Genomic DNA, 7,078 nt, shown 5'->3' with positions numbered 1-7,078 from the left:
CCTTAGGTGTACGTGGCTGGCGCCTTAGCCGGTTGAGCCACAGGCGCCGAGCCTCCTCTTCTAATTTAAATGAAGACTGCCAAACAACTTCTCTGGGTTGAGGGAGTTCTCAGTGATCCTCTCCTACTTAACTAGTTCCATATTTTTTACGAAGCTTTCCCTTCAAGATGCCATTTCTTTCTTTTCTTCCTTTCTTTTTTTTTTTTGACTCACAAGGTTTATTTACATTTGTCTACAGTATCATTTCCTTATGAAGTGAACTAGTACAGCTTAGATAAACCAAATGAAATCATAATCATCTCAATTGTCTGTAACTGTTATTAGCTAAATTTATAACCTTGTATTTGCTTAGTACAGCCAAAGTTTTAAATACAGAAAGCACCAAAATAAACCAATGGTAACATGTAGAATCTAGAAGAAGATCATCTGAGCAACTTAGATGGTGGATTTTCAAAAAGTCTGAGGCACAATTACAAGAGAGGAAAAATTCTTGTGCAACCTACAGTAAATGTAGCAAAGAAAATTAAGACGTAAAAAATACAGGAAAGCCACTGTAAAAATATTATCAAAATATTTCTACATAGGATATCTTGCTTTCATTTTTAGATCAGTTGAAGAGAAAAACACTTTAAAATAAAAAACAAATATAATTTTGTTTGATCTGTTTACTAAATACCTTAAATATTAAACCTTTAATTTTTATTTAAACTGCAGCAGACAATGTGGGGGGGATAAGAAAAAATTCAATCCCCCCATAACAAAAGCCCACAAGCACAATTGTCAATTTCCTTTAATATACTTACCTTGTATTGTCACTGAAGATACTGTTAAGAAAAACCTTTTTCATTTTTAAACCAGAAAACAAAATGGAGTTCACTGATCAAATTTTAATTTTGAAAAATAAAACAAACTCTGAAAGCATTTTAAGCCATAAGTTATTTCAAGTGAACAGGAAAAAAATAATGATTTTGCCTTACATTATGTAGAAATAAGCATTCATTTGTTATTTGGAAAAAAACTTCATGCAGTGTTTGTAGTAAGTCATCTAGAGACAAATGTTCACTTAAATTCACAATGTCTGTGGTGTCCTTTCATCGGAAAAGAAATATACTTCAAAAGCTTTCTTGGCTCGGCGCCTATAGCTCAATCGGCTAGGGCCCCAGCCACATACACCTAAGGTGGCGGGTTCAAATCCCCAGCCCGGGCCCGCCAAACAACAATGATGGCTGCAACTAAAAAAAAATGGCCGGGCGTTGTGGCGGGCACCTGTGGTCCCAGCTACTTGGGAGGCGGAGGCAGGAGACTCGCTTGAGCCCAGGAGTTGGAGGTTGCTGTGAGCTGTAATGCCACGGCACTCTATCCAGGGGGACAGCTTGAGGCTCTGTCTCAAAAAAAAAAGCTTTCTTAAATTTTCTCATTAACTATGATTTAGCCTTTTCTACCCTATCACATTTCACAACTGGATTTTAAAGGGTATCACACAAAGCTTCTTAAAATACTGATATACATTTAAAATAAGATGTTTCTCTGTTTTTTCTTAACAGGAAACCCTATCAATACAGATGAAATGTTAGGCTTTCTTTCTTGCCCCAAGTTATGTGTCAGAAAGGAAAATGACATTTTCTCCTTCAGCAATTCACAAGATTCTTTTGCATTCAATGTGCTGGTGCAAAAAAATAAAGCTGGATAAAAGGGAGACAATGATTCTAAAGGCACCCTTAGCACAGGAAATTTAAAAATAAACAAGTTTAAACTGTTTAACTTTTTATGTGAAGTATAACATTGACATATGTTAATCACTTAAACAGGTTGGCCTCTTTTATCAGATAAAAACATAAAACAGGCAGTTTCCAACAAGTTTACCAATCTTGCCTCTATGCACAAACCTCGGTAATCCCGTCTTAGCCAATAGACAGGACATATTTGGAAATGAGAAAAACAAAGAGTTTAAATCAGGAAACAAAGTACTTTGTTATAGCTGAGATGATTGATGGATGAAGCAAATGGTTGTAAAGTGATAAATAGAGCATCTATTTTGAGACATTATGGCTTAAAATGCTATTTACTTTTTTTTTTAATATTTTATTTATTTATTTGTGGTGTTTGGCCGAGGCTGGGTTTGAACCCACCACCTCTGGCATATGGGACCGGTGCCCTTCCCTTTTGAGCCACAGGCGCCACCCCAATGCTATTTACTTTTAACTTCACAAATAAACACAGGTGTATTATTCTGAAAAGCAACAAAGGCATGCACCTCTACTAGCAGATTTAGCACTTCTGACCAAGTAAGACGCCAATTTCTTTAAAAATATGCTTCGTGCACTGTACTGGATTTTTTTTGATATAAATTTTAATACATTATTTCTTTTTTTGAACTTGAATGGGAACCAGAATGGGATGAACCAGAAGATGACCTGTGCCACCTGGGTAAAGTAGTGGTGTTCCATAGGGGTTGGCCCTGGGCTCAGGGTTGTTTAGTGTTTTTACCAATCACCTGGCTTTCGGGTGACTGTGATCTTGTTTGTTTATTTTTGCAATCACCAGATGAAGAAGATCTAGAATGACTTCTCTTTCTGTTCCTCTCAGGAGAAGATGATGAACTTGAGTAAGATCTTTTTCGTGGGGAAGAGGAGCCCCTGTGGGACCCGGAACTGGATCTTGATTTCGACCCACAAGATCTTGAACATTGTGTGGAACTGGAACGAGATCGTGACTGCGAACTGGAAGAACTTCTTGAAAGGGACCTGGACCTAGACCTTGAACTTGAGGGGGAGCATGAGCGTCATGAAGATCGCGAATGTGAAGATCGAGACTTTGAGCGACTTCGTCTATTAGATTTCTTTTCATGACTATCTTCTTCTTCACTGGCATCAAGATTATATTTTGAGAGATCAGCATCATCTTCATCCTCATCCTCATCTAATTTATATTTAGAAAGATCTTTATCCTCATCCTTGTCTTCTCCCTCTGATTCTTTATCTTCAACTTCCTTCAATATAGATGCAGGACCAACCGCCTTCCCTCTGTACTTTTACTTTTTACGTCCAAACTCATCATATTCACCATCAGATTCTTCTCTTTCTATATAGTCAACATTTTCTTTTTCATTAAAACCACCACCATATACTGTTCTTTCTTCTAATTTAGCATACTTTGGAGTATTACACATGTTACACTCTGATCTTCTGGCCCAATTCACATTACTGCAAGTCTTACACTGCTGGTCATTAGCACTAAAAAGGCCTCGGCTCTTTTCTGCAAGTGTCTTTCCTATTTCAGTGCCCCCAGCTTTCATCATCTTGGCTTCAGTTGTTTTCTCCCAACCACATCGATTACGGCTAGTTCTTCTAGCAAAGTTTACATTTCCACATTTCTTGTCAGGGCAAATCCAGTCCTGGTCACTGACTCAGAAATTCTTGGTTGACATCTTGGATGCCAGCACCACAGCCACTCGCAGCTATGTCTTCCAAGATGCCATTTCTTGAACCAATTTTTATATTAATTAAGATTATTTTTTAGGCTCAGCACCTGTAGCTCAAGCACTAAGGCACCAGCCACATATACCAGAGCTGGCAGGTTTGAATCCAGCCCAGGCCTGTCAAACAATGACAACTACAACCAAAAAATAGCCGGGTGTTATGGTGGGCACCTATAGTCCCAGCTACTTGGGAGGCTGAGACAAGAGAATTGCTTAAGCCTAGTAGTTGGAGGTTGCTGTGAGCTGTGATACCACGGCACTACCTATGGCAAAGGCTTGAGGCTCTGTCTCAAAAGAAAAAAAGATTATTTTTTAAAAAAATAATACATTTTGAGATACTCTAATAATATAAGTGATAACATTTAGTAAATCTGCATGGGCAATTAATAACACAAGGGAATGGACAAAATTGGGTGTATGGGTAATATTGTCTCCATTTTACAAGTAAGTAAATTACAGAAACTTCTGGTCATCTGACTAGTAAGTATCGAACAGACAACTAAAATTCAGAGGCTTGATATTAAAATGCAAACATAATTTAAAAGTGTCATAATCAGGATTTTAAGGCTATGCTGCAAAAACAAGTTAACTGCTAAATCTCAGTGGTTTGGTATAAGAAAGGCTAATCATTCACCCATGAAGATTCCAATACTTGTTGGGTTATAGTTCAAGGCAGCTACAGCAAATTTTTGTTTTTATTTTGTAGAGTCTCCCTCTACTGTCCAGGCTAGAGTGCTGTGGTATCAGTCTAGCTCCCAGCAATCTCAACATCTGGATTCAAGTCATCCTTCTACCTCAAGCCTTCCAAGTAGCTGGGACTACAGGCACATGCCATAGTTCCCAGATACTTTTTCTATTTTTAATAGAGACAAGGCTGCTCTTGCTCAAGCTGGTTTTGAATTTCTTTTTCTTTTCTTTCTTTCTTTTTTTTTTTTTTTTGAGATAGAGTCTCTCTATGTTGCCCTTGGTAGAGTGCCGTGGTGTCACAGCTCACAAACTCTTGAGCTTAAGTGATTCCCTTGTCTCAGCCTCCCAAGTAGCTGGGACTATAGGTGTCCACCACACCACCACAATGCCCAACTATTTTTTATGTTGTAGTTGTCATTGTTGTTTAGCTGGCCCAGGCCGGGTTCGAATGCACCAGCCTCAGTGCATGTGGCCGGCACCATTACCACTGTGCTAAGGGTGCCAAACCTGGTTTTGAGTTTCTAGCTCAAGAGATCCCCCCCACTTCAGGTTCCCAGAGTATTAGGATTACAGGCATGAGCCACTGCACCCAGCCCAAATTTTCATTTGTAGTAGTTATGTTCTATAAATTTACTGCAAAAACTGAATTAGTGATTACTCAACTGATACTCCTAGAGCAGCTGTTCTCAACCTGTGGGTCCCGATCCAGAGGAACTATATTAAAGGGTCACGGCATTAGGAAGGTTGAGAACCACTGCCCATTTTCATCAACTTATCAAATACAGGCAATCTCTAAGTTAGAAGTATCCTCCTTACATAGAACTTGCACTTGCAAACAGAGGCTTTTACACTAAGTCCCCACGTCACAAACATCTGACTGATGTATGACTCACATTTATGAACAGAGGCTATTACAGGTAACAAGCAAATGCACCTGTTCCAACTTACATATAAATTTATATTGAGAACAAACCTATAGAACCTGTCTCATTCATAATCTGAGGACTTCCTGTACACAATCTTGTTTTTGTGTTTCTGTTTAGAGACACCCTATTTAATATATGTTGTCGATTCATTAAACCTAAACTCAGCCAACAGACCTACAACCCATGCCTGAATGAAGCTTATCTATATTTTCTCTCTAAGGCACATCACAACCTTCTCTCACTTAGGAACATGACACAACACTCCAGCACTAAGCTCAAGGGGCAACTTGAACAGTAAAATCACCAATAAAAAACAAAAGGATGCAAAAACCATGGCGCTAAATAGACCACCAAAAAAATACATTTAGTTATAGTATGAGAAGTGCAATAAGGAGGCAGAACATTGCCTTGTTTGACCTCAACTGGGAATGTGTGTGTCAGGTGACTCAAACTTTTCCTCACTCTACACATGGCTGTATATGACCTAAAACATGCTGCAAGTATTGATTTTAGAGTTACAAAAAAAATTAGCAGACGAGGACCATTCACAAATACAGAACTCACGAATGATGAAGACTGACTAATTGCTGTGTCATAATTTGGAGCTTTGGGCTACCTTGGCTTTGTGGCAGTGCCATCTCAAACAAGCAAGCAATTTCTAGGTTGCCTCAGAAGGGAAGAGATTGTTGGAGGGTTTTTTGCTAGTTCTTAAATTCTTAGATCAGTAATAATCCATTGGACAGAACTAATACCTGAGCCCACCTTAAAAAAATACAAGGGATCAGGGAAACATACTTGGTTATCTAGTAAGCAATAAAAATATAGGGTGTTCCCCAAAGTCATCATATGTAGGGAACATCGGAAGTTGTAGCTAAGTGTGCCTTTATTTACAAATATTCATTACAAAATAGGTAGAAAATATTCTCTATATGTTGGCCATCTTTTTCTAAAATTTTATAATGAATATTTTGTAAATAAAGGTACATTAGGCCGAACATGGTGGCTCACGCCTGTAATCCTAACAGTCTAGGAGGCTGAGGCCAGTGGATTGTCTAAGCTCAGGAGTTCAAGACCAGCCTGAGCAAGAGTGAGACCTCCATCTCTAAAAAAATAGCTGGGTGTGTGGCAGGCACCTATAGTCTCAGCTATTTGGGATAATAAGGCAAGAGGATCACTTGTGCCCAAGAATTTGAGGTTGCTGTGAGCTATGATGCCACAGCAGGCTATCAAAGGTGACAATGTGAGATTCTGGCTCAAAAAACCAAAAATAGGCTTGGTGCCTGTACCTTAGTAGCTAGCATGCCAGCCACATATATGGGACCTAGCAGGTTCAAACCCAGCCCAGGCCTGCCAAACAACAATGACAACTACAACCAAGAAATAGCCAGGCGCTGTGGCAGGCACTGATAGTCCCAACTGAGGACTGAGGCAAGAGAATCACTTAAGCCCAGGAGTTGGAGTTTGCTGTGAGCTGTGACACCATGGTACACTACCCAGGGTGACATAGTGAGACTCTATCTCAAAAAAACAAAAATCAAACCTACAGTTAGCTATGGTTTCCCATCTCCCCTGTATGTGGCGAACTGAGGGACACCCAACAAAAGGCAAGCCAAAAAGGGAGAAGGCAATGTGTTTGTTTTTTCAGGCAGAGATTATCCTGTGGAAGGTTTTGGAGAGTGAGGATGTCTCAGAGTTTTCAATTCCTTTGGTTCCTCCCAAGTATATCCATTCTAATTGCCAGATCACAGACTATTCCAATTATCACCAGTCTTATCCATTTCACTTTAGCAGGACACGTGATTAATATCTTGTTCTGAACCCCTTTACTTTCAGTTTTCTGGTGCTGTTTTTCTCTCCATTTGATCATCAGTAGGTTGGAACTTATCTCAGTCTTTTTTTTTTTTTTTTTTTTTGAGACAGAGCCTCAAGCTGTCCCCCTGGGTAGAGTGCCGTGGCTTTACAGCTCACAGCAACCCCCAACTCCTGG

The 7,078-nt window shown here is 39.4% G+C and overlaps 1 pseudogene across 1 annotated transcript; it reads right to left on the bottom strand.

The window, feature by feature from the left end:
- Nucleotides 1-2,338: 2,338 nt before the first annotated feature.
- Nucleotides 2,339-3,427, bottom strand: LOC100944306 (annotated as a pseudogene). Its single transcript, XR_002773876.1, has one exon. The product of XR_002773876.1 is annotated as a zinc finger Ran-binding domain-containing protein 2 pseudogene (transcript).
- Nucleotides 3,428-7,078: the final 3,651 nt, after the last annotated feature.

This window comes from Otolemur garnettii, unplaced genomic scaffold, assembly GCF_000181295.1.
Source record: "Otolemur garnettii isolate 467f Iridium unplaced genomic scaffold, OtoGar3 scaffold00050, whole genome shotgun sequence".
Classification (NCBI taxonomy): Eukaryota; Metazoa; Chordata; class Mammalia; order Primates; family Galagidae; genus Otolemur; species Otolemur garnettii.
The sequence above is the reverse complement of the archived record's forward strand: the minus strand, read 5'-3'. Positions and strand labels throughout refer to the sequence as shown.